Genomic DNA, 13,344 nt, shown 5'->3' with positions numbered 1-13,344 from the left:
AGGCCAGAAAGTGGAACTTTAGAAGTCTGCATGTGGCCTTGCCAACGCAAGGCAGTTAAGCCAGCTGAAAACTGATCTTTTAACCCTGTAACCAAGTGCAGTCGTTACATAAAAAACAAGTAGCTTTTTAAAACTTAGTATTTTAATACGAAAAAGTAGGATGCAATCCATACTAACCTTAGACCCCAAATAATTTCACAAATAGAAAAATATATCAATTGAACAATGAGAATAGTTATATAAGCAACAAAAAATAATTTGAAAATAAGCAAAGTTTGTACGCACAATGTAACCAAAAATTGACCTTTTAAATGTTTGCACTTTGGAATTCCTTGAGAAAAGATAGTCCCTCCTGAGCTTTAGGACTGGTGGCTACTGTCAGCTTTGCCTTACTGTCCACCACTTTACTGTACCATTTCGCACCCCAAACCCTCCCCCACCTTCTCCCTCCCCCTACGTCCTGCAGTAGAAGTTCTGGCCCTCCCTGGGGAGCCCTCCCCAAGGGGCACATGAGGCTGTGAGAGCAGAACTCCTCCGAGCACACCGCTGGCAGGGCTCTGCAGGGTGGTTTTCGTTTCTTTTTCAATCTTAGTATTTTTTTTGTTTTATTGGAGTATAATTGCTTTACAATGTTGTGTTAGTTTCTGCTGTACAATGTATACATATATCCCCTCCCTCTTGGACCTCCCTCCCAACCCCCTCATCCCACCCATCTAGGTCGTCACAGAGCACCGAGCTGAGCTCCCTGTGCTATACAGCAGGTTCCCACTAGCTATCTGTTTTACACACGGTAGTGTATATATGTCAATCCTAATCTCCCAATTCATCCCACCCTCCCCTCCCCCACTGTGTCCACATGTCCATTCTCTACACCTGTGTCTCTATTCCTTCCCTGGAAATAGGTTCATCTGTACCATTTTTCTAGATTCCACATATATGCGTTAATATACGATATTTGTTTTTCTCTTTCTGACTTCCCTCTGTATGACAGACTCTAGGTACATCCACATATGACCCAATTTCGTTCTTTTTTATGGCTGAGTAATATTCCATTGTATATATTTACCACATCTTTATCCATTCATCTGTTATTGGACATTTAGATTGTTCCATGTCGTGTCTATTGTAAATAGTGCTGCAATGAACTTTGGGGTACATGTGTCATTTTGAATTATGGTTTTTCTCAGGGTGTATGTCCAGTAGTGGGATTGCTGGGTCATATGGGGAACTATTTTTAGTTTTTTAAGGAACCTCCATACTGTACTCCACAGTGGCTGTATCAATTTACATTCCTGCCAACAGTGCAAGAGGGTGCAGGGTGGTTTTCTATTCCTCTTTTAGCCTTGTTGGTTGGGGTGACAATGTGTCAGTGTTGCAAAGGGGAAAGGTGCTCCCAGATGTGAGCACTAGGCATGATGAACTCCGCAAAGAATTATCATCCCCAGGAAACCCAATTCAGGCAAATGTGCTTGACTGACCTCACCAAGGTCTCAGTTATGAAGACCTCTCAGTTCTCAAATGGAAGGAGGAAGGAATTAACATTTATATGCCAAGCACATTACATGTGATATCTCATCCAGTGCTCACAAAGAATACCTTTATTATTCACAATTTTCTGAGGCTCATAAAGGTAATAGCTTCATGCAGCTCACACAGAGCTGAATTTGAATCCTGGTCCGCTAGTGTCCAAGCTCACGCTCTGCTCATCTCCTGTGATTCGGTATTCAACTTTAGCTCAAAGTTTATGAAATGTGGTTGGATAGTGAAAGTGTGGGAATCTTGGCTTGGCCAGGTCACAAATGTCAGTTTTTTGAGCCACAAGACAATGAAGTGCCAAGAAGTGTCCTCAGTAAACCACACTGTGTATTTCTAACACCAGGCTCAGAGATCTGTGCCACATCCAAGGTGGTTTGTGTGACTTCACTGATTTTGTGTGAATGGCCACTCCCGCTCACTTGAAGCAGGGTAGAATGGGTGAGAATGTAATGGCTAATGGGTAGTCAATCAGGGTTCTAAATGACAAATGACTTTGTGCAAGTCATTTAACCTCTCTGGGCTTCAGTGCCTCATCTATAAAATGAGAAAGTTAGAACTAGATGGACTAAGGTCCCTTCTTTTAGAAAACTGGGGTAGATTATTTTTTTTAATTGAGATATAATTCCCGTATCATACAATTTGCCCGTTTAAAGTATACGATTCATTGGTTTTAGTGTATTCACCGAGTTGTGCAGCCATCACCACAGTCAATTTTAGGACATTTTCATCACTTCAAAGAGAGCCCCTGCACCCTTTAGCTATCACCCCTGACCCCCTCATCCTCCCTAGACCTACGTAACCACTAATCTCCTTTTTGTCTCTATAGATGTCCCTGTACTGGACATTTCACAGAAATGGAATCATATAGTATGTGGCCTCTTGTGTCTGACTCCTTTCGCTTAACATGTTTTCAAGGTTTGTCCATGTTGTAGCATGTGTCAGTGCTCCATTACTACATAACATTCCATTGTATGGGTATACTATATTTTATCCATTTATCAGTTGATGGACTGGAGAGGAGATGTGAGCCTGGTCAGAGAGGGCTGGGACCAGCCCACTTGACAGACCCCAGGCCCAGGGGGTACAGCAGAGCTTGGGCAGCGGCAATGTCACCTGCTTTCTCCATCCTATCACATCCCCATGGAATCAACAACTATGGGATAGGCACAGTGTCTGGAGGCAGCGGCCCTTCCGCAGTGACTCCCAGATCTCCACCTACATCTGGGACCCAGGTCTCCCCACAGTTCCAGCCACACCCACAGTGGCCAAGTTTATCCAGCACTTACTTTCTATGCATTTGATCCTCTCCACAACCTGATGAGGTGGGGATGCTTATCATCAACTCCAATTCCTCCTGGGTGTCTTTTCTCAGCTAGCCTGTCCTGACCTGCTCCTATACCTGTGTTTTCAGTTCAGTGAATGATTCCAGCAATTGGTGTGTTCATTTTCTATTGTTGTTGTAATATATGACCACTTAGTGCCTTAAAACAATATCCTTTTATTCTCTCCCAGGTTTGCAGGTTAGAAGTCCAGGATGGCATGGCTGGGTTCCTTGATCAGTGCTTACAAAGGTAAAAATCAAAGTTTCCAACTGCTGTGATCTCATCTGGCACTTGGGATCCTCTTCCAAGCTCATTCCTGCTGTTGGCCTGTTTCAGTTCCTTGTGGTTGTAGGATTGGGATCCTAGCTTCCTATTGGCCAGGGATCCTTCTCAGCTTCTTACAGCTGCTCTTTGGTCCTTGTAAGTGGCCTCCTCCATCTTCAGGTGTTAGGTTCAAATCTGATTCCCCTTCAGCGAACAGCAGAGGAAGCTCCCCAGGCATACTGTCCATTCCGCTGTTTTCCCACAGTTGCCTGAATGATCTTCCAAAAGCATAAAACTAACCAGGTTAACCTGAACTTAAACTCCTGCTCCCCAGTAGCCTCAAGATCTAAACAAAACTCTGTGAAGTTCATTCATTCAAATGTTTTCTGAGCACTGACTCCCTGCCAGGTACCAGTTCCACAGACAGTCTCTGCCCTCCTGGAGCTTTCTGTGTTGTGAGACGGAGGGACCCCAACAACGAACATGGCTGCGGTAAGTGCTGAGAGTGGCCATTCTGCTGGGCCCTGCCACCAGGCTGTCTTCAGCACTCCCTCCCCCTTCCTCACCTCTAGGCTTTCCCAGCACCCCTCCCCCCAGCCATTCCACAAATCTCAGTAGGAAGCAGCTTTTTCCCAGATCCCTTCCTAGGTTCCAGTTCTTAGAGTTCCTGATGCTTCCTAGTCATGGAACACAGCAGCAGAGTTCATTTGGAACCCCTGGGGAGGCAAGGACTTTCTCTATCTCCCTCTGATGCCTGGCACGGTGTTTGACACATACTAGATGCTCAGTACATTTTTTGGAATGAATGGAGAGTCCAGTAGGCAATGGTGGAGATGCAAACCTCCTCAGCATCTTCTCTACTCCTGACGGTCTGGGAACTCCACAGAAAATGCTGGCAGCAAAAACTCCAGCTGCTCAGAGTTCTAGCCCATGGGTGCCTACGCTGGCATCCTCTGCCCTGGCCTTAGCTGTAAATTGCAGCTGGAGCCCCAGGATGTTGCTGCTTGGGGATCAGCTATTTAAGGACCAGAGCTCACTCCATGGCACAAAGTCTGGCAGGCATGCCAGTGTCAAGTCCAAGGAGAGCAAGGGAGAAGGATGAGATTTTCTGGGCGCAAGAACAGAAAATGTGCCCATCAAGCACTATGCTCAAGAATCCCGTTAAGCAGTGGGAGGCAGCTGGCACTGTGGAGACAGGGCAGGTTTTGCATGCACACATACACACACACACATACACACACACTCACATCAACACATCACCAACTTCTACCAAAACAGCAAAGAAAACAGGAGAGTCTCCAACAGAGGAGAGATTTCCCTGATTTTTGAGAGCATGCAAAGCCAATGGAAGAGGGTAACAGATGAAGCGGGTTAGCAGAGCTGCAGCTCAGGAGAGGCTTCGGGGGTGGCGGGGGCACTGCAGAGGGAACTCGCCTTGCGTGGCACCCACAGGCCCCGGGACAGTGTGAGTGGGAGTCAGAACTGAAACAGTGGCGGCACCGGCCCGCACCGCCTCCTCCTCTCTCCAGGCAGCCCCAGACAAAAAAACCCATCTGGGGAAAACACGGGCTTTCAGTAGGTGTTGGTGGCCCAAAGTAGAGTCTGCCTCAGGCTGCGATTGGGGATCCAGGGCTGACAACGGACTCAGTGGCCACCCTCCTCCTCTCCCCACCACCAACTGGAGCCACAGTCCATGGCCCACGGCAGCTGCCTCAGCACAAAGTGCCCAACCATAACACAAAGTGTCTCGTGGAACTGTCTCAGCTTCCCATCTGTTAAATGTGTGGATTAGGTGGTCCCTAGGGTCCCTTGAACTTCTAAAAATATCATCCTCCCCACTAATTTTATCCCTGCCAGAAATCAAATCCACATGCCACTGGCCGCCCCAGGTCACTGGCTGGGAAAGTGGGAAGGAGGAAGAGTCAGTGCTGATGCCCTACATTAACCCTAACCCTCACCCTCCTAAGGGCCAGCATTCCCAGTGTCAAATTGTGTCCCCCAAAACGATCTGTTCAAGTGCTAATCCTTGGTACCTGTGCACGTGACTTTATTTGGAAATAGGGTTTTGTAGATGCAATCAAGTAAAGATGAGCTCATTAGGGTGGACCCTAATACAATATGACTGGAGTCCTTATAAGAAGCGGAAAAATGCCATGTGATAGCAGAGGCAGAGATTAGAGAGATGTGTGTCTACAAGCCAAGGAACACCAGGGATAGCAGCGACACCAGAAGCTAAGAGAAAGGCACAGAACAGATTCTCCCCTAGAACCTGCAGAGAAAGCACAGCCCTGCGGATACTTTGATTTTGGACTTCTAGCCTCTAGAATTATGAGACAATAAATTTGTATTGTTTTAAGCCAACCAGTTTGTGGTACTTTATTAGTGCAGCCCTAGGAAACTAACACATCGAGCCAGTCCCCAGGATATACTTACTGAACAAATGAATACCTCTCCTCCCCACCCCAATCTATCATCATGAAGGAACAGAAAAGGAAGCAGGCCCACCCCTCAGATTGGAAGGGTTCAGGGCAAGAGCATAGATGGAGTCCTGTTCCCTCCTCCTTTATTTCCACCTATCCGTCCCACCCTGTTCTGTATAGTGAGGGACCCACACTGTCCACGAACCACCCCCGCCACCGCCACACACACCTTGGCCTCCCTTCAGGGACAGCTCGCTCTCTGAATAGCAGATCGAGGGAGAGGTCTGGGCAGGCAGTAGTAATGGACTCAGGGCTGACTGGGCAGGGAATTCCTGCACCTGGAGGATTGGGGGTGGGGGGACACACCCCCTTGGTCTTGCAAATACCTCACCCGGGCCCACTAAAGCTCAGGCCCAGAAGTGAACAGCCACACATCCAGCATGCACCTAACAGCAGCAGGGAGCGCTTTCCTGGCAGCATCTCAATCCTCATTCTGTTTTAAAGGCAAAAAAACTGAAGCACAGTAAAGTTGAAGAATCTGTCCAGGGCTAAAAAGCTGATAAACTATATATCTGGGATCAAATCCTGATCTGTTTGACTCCCAGACACTTCCTTTCTCCATATAACATGCTTTTCCCTAGACCTGGTTTAATTGGTAAACTGCCAAAACCTTATAAAATAGTTTAAAAACAAACAAACAATTTTTTTTAAAAAGCCATCAAAGTAACTTAGTACTAGAGAAAGAATAGAGAGGCTGGAAATAGACCCAAACACATACTAGAATCTAGTATATCACAAAGGCATTTTAAATGAATGGATGGAAAGGGAAAGAATTCAATAAATGGCATCAGGACAATGGCAAGCCATCTGGAAGGAAGCAAAGCTGGAGCCCTGCCTTGTTCCTCACACTCGCCAGTAAAACTGATGATCAAAATTTTTCATATAAACAATAAAACCACAAAAGCACTAGAAAATTTTCCTTAAAATACAAAAAGCTTTTCTAAAGCACTAAGAGACAACTCTATAGAAAAACGACAAGAACGGAACAGAAAGTTCACAGAAAAAGAAACATAAATGACCTATAAAAATATGAAATGTCAGCCTCCTTATGAATTAAAGAAATGTAAATGAAAACAGACATAACAACCACTCCTCCCCCTGAAAAAAGGTTTCTAAAACCCAGTCTTCGAAAGCGATGGAGAGACACTGTTAGAACTGTAAACTTCACCTCTTTAGAGGACAATTGGACCATACTGCATCCATCAAAACATAAATGTTAGGGATTTATCCCCGGAGAGACTCACAAAAGTACCAAAGATACTGCACAAGATTCACTGCAAACTTGCTCAAAATAGCAAAAACACTAAAACTAAAGTCCTTCAGTAGGGACTGGTTAAATACATTATAGAAATCCATACAACATGATATGACAACACATTAAAAGAATAAGATTTATCTCTATCTATGGTGAAAGTAGAAAAATTTCCCAGCTATATTGATAAGTGGAAACAAGTTGCCAGAACAATATATTATGTTATTTAATGTACATAAACAAATATATATGTATATATATTTGCATATATACATGAAAACTTAATAGTGAATATCTCTGGAGAGCTTAAATCAGGGGAGAGGTGTTAGGGAGGAAGGACATTTAACTTTTGCTTTATACTCTTGTGTACTATCTGAAAATGTTTTTAACATAAATATTATCACCTTTAAAATAATACATTTGAAATTCCAAAGCCAAAATCCTGACGCTATAGAAACCCAACTTTCTGAAGAGCCAAGCTGACTTTTCTAAGCTCTTAGATTTACACAGTAAGGTTTCTCCCAAGCAGTTGTGTTTGAGGAAACTTCCATCCTCTGGAGTCCCACTTGATGATCCCTCTCTCCTTAGCCTCTGTTCTGAAATCTCAGGCTTCACTTCTGGGGAGATACCAACTGCCGCTAAGGCAACTGAACTTCTATTTGAACTTCAGCTCCTAGAGTAAGCATCTAGCTTGATAAACAAAAAGTCAATTAAAAACTCATCCTTAATTTAAAAATAGGCAAGTAAACATTTCTCCTAAGGTATGCAAACAGGCATTAAGCACATGAAAAGTTGCTCAGCATCATTAGCCATCAGGCAAATGCAAATCAAAACCACAGTGAGATACTACACACCCACTAGGATAACTATAATGAAAAAGTCAGATAACAGCCAGTATTGATGAGAATGAGGAGAAATTGGAACACTTGTACGCTGCTGGTAGGAATGTGAAATGGTGCAACCATTTTGGAAAACAGCCTGGCAGTTCCCTCCAAAGCTTAAGAGTTACCACAGACCCAGCAATTCTATTCTAGGTACATACCCAGAGACTAATCAAAAACATATGCCCATATACCCTGAGAAAACCATAATTCAAAAAGAGTCATGTACCACAATGTTCATTGCAGCACTATTTACAATAGCCAGGACATGGAAGCAACCTAAGTGTCCATCGACAGATGAATGGATAAAGAAGATGTGGCACATATATACAACGGAATATTACTCAGCCATAAAAAGAAACGAAATTGAGTTATTTGTAGTGAGATGGATGGACCTAGAGACTGTCATAGGAGTGAAGTAAGTCAGAAAGAGAAAGACAAATACCGTATGCTAACACATGTATATGGAATTTAAGAAAAAAAAATGTCATGAAGAACCTAGGGGTAAAACAGGAATAAAGACACAGACCTACTTGATAATGGACTTGAGGATATGGGGAGGGGGAAGGGTAAGCTGTGACAAAGCGAAAGAGAGGCATGGACATATATACAGTACCAAACGTAAGGTAGATAGATAGTGGGAAGCAGCCGCATAGCACAGGGAGATCAGCTCGATGCTTTGTGACTGCCTGGAGGGGTGGGGTAGGGAGGGTGGGAGGGACGGAGACGCAAGAGGGAAGGGATGTGGGAACAGATGTATATGTATGACTGATTCACTTTGTTATAAAGCAGAAACTAATAAAAAAAATAAAATAAAAATAAAAAAAGAAAAAATAAAATAAATAGCTAGTGGGAAGCAGCCACATAACACAGGGAGATCAGCTCGGTGCTTTGTGACCACCTAGAGGGGTGGGATAGGGAGTGTGGGAGGGAGACGCAAGAGGGAAGGGTTATGGGGATATATGTATACGTATAGCTGATTCACTTTGTGATACAGCAGAAACTAACACACCATTATAAAGCAATTATACTCCAATAAAGATGTTATAAACCCCCCCAAACACATATGCCCTGAGACTTCCCTGGCGGCACAGTGGTTAAGAATCTGCCTGACAATGCATGGGACTTGGGTTCGAGCCCTGGTCTGGGAAGATCCTACATACCGTGGAGCAACTAAGCCCGTGCGCCACAACTGCTGAGCCTGTGCTCTAGAGCCTGTGCTCTAGAGCCTGTGCTCTAGAGCCTGCGAGCCACAACTACTGAAGCCAGCGAGCCACAGCTAGTGAAGCCCGCGCGCCTAGAGCCTGTGCTCTGCAACAAGAGAAGCCACCGCAACGAGAAGCCTGCGCACCGCAGCGAAGAGAAGCCCCCGCTCGCCGCAACTAGAGAAAGTCCATGCACAGCAACGAAGACCCAACGCAGCTAAAAATAAATAAATGAAGGACAGCGGGCTGGATTTGGTGCATGGGCTGCATGTAGCTCACTGTAGTGCCTTGATTGGATGGTGGTGGTGGTGCTCGTGGTGGCGGCAGCGGCTTCCCCTATCCTCACCTCCCTTTTATCATCAATACCATTATTTGGAGCCCAGTTATGGAAGGCTTTATTTTATTTTTTTTATTATTATTTTTTTAATATGTATTTTATTTATTTATTTATTTATTTTTTGCGGTACGCGGGCCTCTCACTGTTGTGGCCTCTCCCGTTGCGGAGCACAGGCTCCGGACGCGCAGGCCCAGGGGCCATGGCTCACGGGCCCAGCCGCTCCGCAGCATATGGGATCTTCCCAGACCGGGGCACGAACCCGTGTCCCCTGCATCGGCAGGCGGACTGTCAACCACTGCGCCACCAGGGAAGCCCCCTATGGAAGGCTTTAGATACCTAAATCATTTGCTGGCAACACAGAGCCATTAAAATATTTTTTAAAAATAGAAATATGATTTTTTTCAGTTTTAAAAAATTTGAATGAGTAATATATTCACATGGTTCAAAATTATACCAAAAAGTTATACAGTGAGAAGTGTCCCTCCCACCCCTATTTCAGTTACCCATTTTACTAACCAGAAGCAACCAATGAGACCCATTTCCTACTTCGCCTTCTATAGATAGTCCATATCTTGTCTATATACAAATGCTTTTCCCATTTTTATAGAAAAAGCATGCTATGCATAATATTCTGCACCTTGCTCTTTTTAGTAGGAGAGTGTTCCTATTAAATTTTTGGTGTTTCTATTAAGATAGCGATAACAAATTATTTTATCACTGTTTACGAGAGGTTTGACATCTTCCTAATGTTGAATCTTCCTATTTGCTCAGATCTTGTATATGCTCAATATTTCAAATTTTCTTCATCTTTATCTTGATAAGTATATTCCTAGGTGTTTTAGGTCCTTCTTTTATATCTTCTGATTGTCGTTGGTATATACAAAAGCCACCATACTGACTTCTTTTATAGTTTAGAATAGTGTTTTGGGCTTTGGGTTTTCCATGTTTATAATCATATTATCTGCAAATGATGACGGTTTTATCTACTCTTTTCCTGTTTTTATACCTCTAGTTTCTTTCTCTTGTCCAATTGCATTGGTTGTACCTCCAGAAAAGGTTAAATAATGATGGAAGAATACAACTTTGTGTTGTTTCTTACTTTAATGAAAGTGCTTCTGGAAGATGATGTTTGGGTTGTTTTTATAAATGTTTACCTTATTCTATTTTATCAAGAATGTTTACTAAAAATATGTGTTGGGTTTTATCAATTGCTCTGTTAATATATATTGATAAGACGTTTTCCCTCATTTTCTCTATTAATACGGTGCTTTATATTAGCAGAGTTCCTAATATTAAACCATCCTTGTCTTTTTGAAATAAGCCTTCCTTGTTGATTTAAAATTATTATTAATGTGCTGTTAGATTGTGTTTGCTTACACTTACTAGCATTCTTCCATCACTACCCATAACTGAACTCAGACTGGTTCTCTTGTATTGGTTGTGTCAAGCCTGATGCCTGAGATGGCCAAGTGGAGGGAGATGTGGAAGACGATGTGGGACCTGTGTGTCTGGAGCTCATGGGAAAGGGCCGGACAGAGAGATAGATTTGTGAGTCATTGCATATAGGTGGTATTTTGTGTCAAGAGACTGGATGAGATCACCCAGGAACTGAGTAGATAGAGATGAAGAGGGGAGGAGGACTGAGCCTTGGGGTGCTTCAACATTTTGAGACTCAGCCTCTGACAGGGAACCAGCAAAAGAAGTGGAAAATTATTTGGCAATAAAGAGAAACGAGGGGGGGTGGGATAGGGAGGGTGGGAGGGAGGGAGACGCAAGAGGGAAGGGATGTGGGAACAGATGTATATGTATGACTGATTCACTTTGTTATAAAGCAGAAACTAATAAAAAAAAAAGAGAGAAATGAGGTACTGATACACACTATAGTATGGATGAACATTGAAAAGACTATGTTAAGTGAAAGAGGCCAGACACAAAAAGCCACATTTTATATGATTCCATTTATATAAAATGTCCAGGCAAATCTATAGAGACAAAAGCAGGTTAGTGGTTGTGGGAGCTGGAGGGAGGGTTGGGATAGGAATGGCCAGGTTAGGAGTTTCTTTTTACATGATGAAAGTGTTCCAAACTGAGATTATTTTGACCAACTCTGTGAATATGCTAAAACCACTGAATTGTACACTGTAAGTGGGTAGGTTTTATGATATGCCAGTTATAGCTCAACAGAAAATATGGGGGGAAAAAAGAAACTGAGAAGTGGCTAGAGTGTAGAAGGAAAATCTGGTGACTGGCATGAGGAAGCTGATCCCATCATGGGTCAGGGCTCAAAGCACCACCAGTGGGAAGCTAGTTCTCACCTTTTTGGCAAAATGCAGGAACATTAATTGGGGACAAGAGTACTTGTTGGCAACACGTTCAATTCCAGGACATCGTTCTTCATTGCTGGAAGTCGTTCTGACCTAACAGCCAAAGGGCGGGTCAAATTTAGAAGACACACTTCCCCAGGAGGAAAAGATTTACTGGCAGGATGTGACAAGGGAAAATAGGTGGGCCCTGGACTAGAGACTAGACTAGCCTAACATAAGCCAGTGACCAGACCGACCTTGGCTGGTGAGAGATGAATGGAGTTGGTTCTGGAAAAGCAGAGCCGTCAGGACTGGGCCAGATGGGTAGGGGTGTCCCTGGGAGGAGGCACCGCTGAAACAGGGAGACGTCAGGATTAAGATGTCGGATGTCAAAATTGATGAGATTTGAGAACTGATGGAGCTCGAGGGGGAAGGAAGGACGTGGTCCTGGAAAGCTGGCCCAAGCCTCACTAGGCCAGTCTGACGTATTTGTTGAGCCCTTGCGTGTGCAAAGGGCTACTGGGGCTGGGCCTGTAACAGGTCCTCGCCTGGAGGGACCAGAGCTGTGCGCATGCCCAGATCACCTCTCGGGCGTGCCGGAAGTGCTGCTGTCAGGCCCGCGGAGGGGCAAAGCTGCGAGCTAAAGGGCACTGCTGGCCGTGCGTGGGTGTCATCTTGGAGGAGACAGAATTTGGTGAGGAAGACGGGAGGCTATTCCAGGCAGAAGGAGGTTTGTGCTGCCGAATTGATTCAGAAGTCACCGATATGGGGCTCCTGCCAGTGGAGGTAGAGATTGCTGAGGATGCTGGGAGAATGTGACTGGTGCAGGCGTCACCTGGACGAGGTACTGAGTGAGGTGAGGGGGACTCGGTGGACAGGTGCTGCAGCTGGAGATGTGAAGACTGGAAACTGGAATGAGACTGGAGGACTGGAAACGAGTGAATGAGTGACCAGCTCTATGGTTGACGCTGGGCTTTCACCCTCTTTACACCCACTTGAGTGCTGACCCGACTTTCAAATGAAGAAAAATGAGGCTCAACAAGGGGAAGTGACTTGTTCTAAACCCAGAATTGGGACACAGGGGAGCTGGGATTTGAGCTGTCTTTTTTTTTTTTTTTTTTTTTGCGGTACGCGGGTCTCTCACTGTTGTGGCCTCTCCCGTTGCGGAGCACAGGCTCCGGACGCGCAGGCTCAATGGCCATGGCTCACGGGCCCAGCCGCTCCACGGCATGTGGGGTCTTCCTGGACCGGGACACGAACCCGTGTCCCCTGCATCGGCAGGCGGACTCTCAACCACTGCACCACCAGGGAAGCCCTGAGCTGTCCTTTTGATTCCAAAGCCAAATCTGGAGCTCTTGTATTGGAGTCTAGGGGGCAGGTGAATGGTCTAGAATAGAGCTGGGCAAACTTTCCCTGTACAGGATCAGATAGTAAATATTTCCCGCTATGTGGGACAAGAGGCAAAATTTAGAGGGTATTAGGAGATAAGTAAAAATATAAGAAGAGATGAAACATATTTCCATACATCTTTATTGACAGAATTTAAAACATTACTTATGGACACTAACTTTTGGGTTTCATAGAATTTGTGTCATGAAATACTATTCTTTTGATTTTTTTCAATCGTTAAAAATATTTAAAAAATCACTCTTGGGAATTCCCTGGTGGTCCAATGGTTAGGACTCCGAGCTCCCACTGCAGGGGACTAAGATTCCTCAAGACTCGTGGTGTGGTGTGTGTCCCCCACCCCCCCCAAAAAAGTCA

Source organism: Mesoplodon mirus (genome assembly GCF_964341445.2).
Source record: "Mesoplodon mirus genome assembly, chromosome: 5".
Classification (NCBI taxonomy): domain Eukaryota; kingdom Metazoa; phylum Chordata; class Mammalia; order Artiodactyla; family Ziphiidae; genus Mesoplodon; species Mesoplodon mirus.
This window is presented reverse-complemented; position numbering follows the sequence as displayed.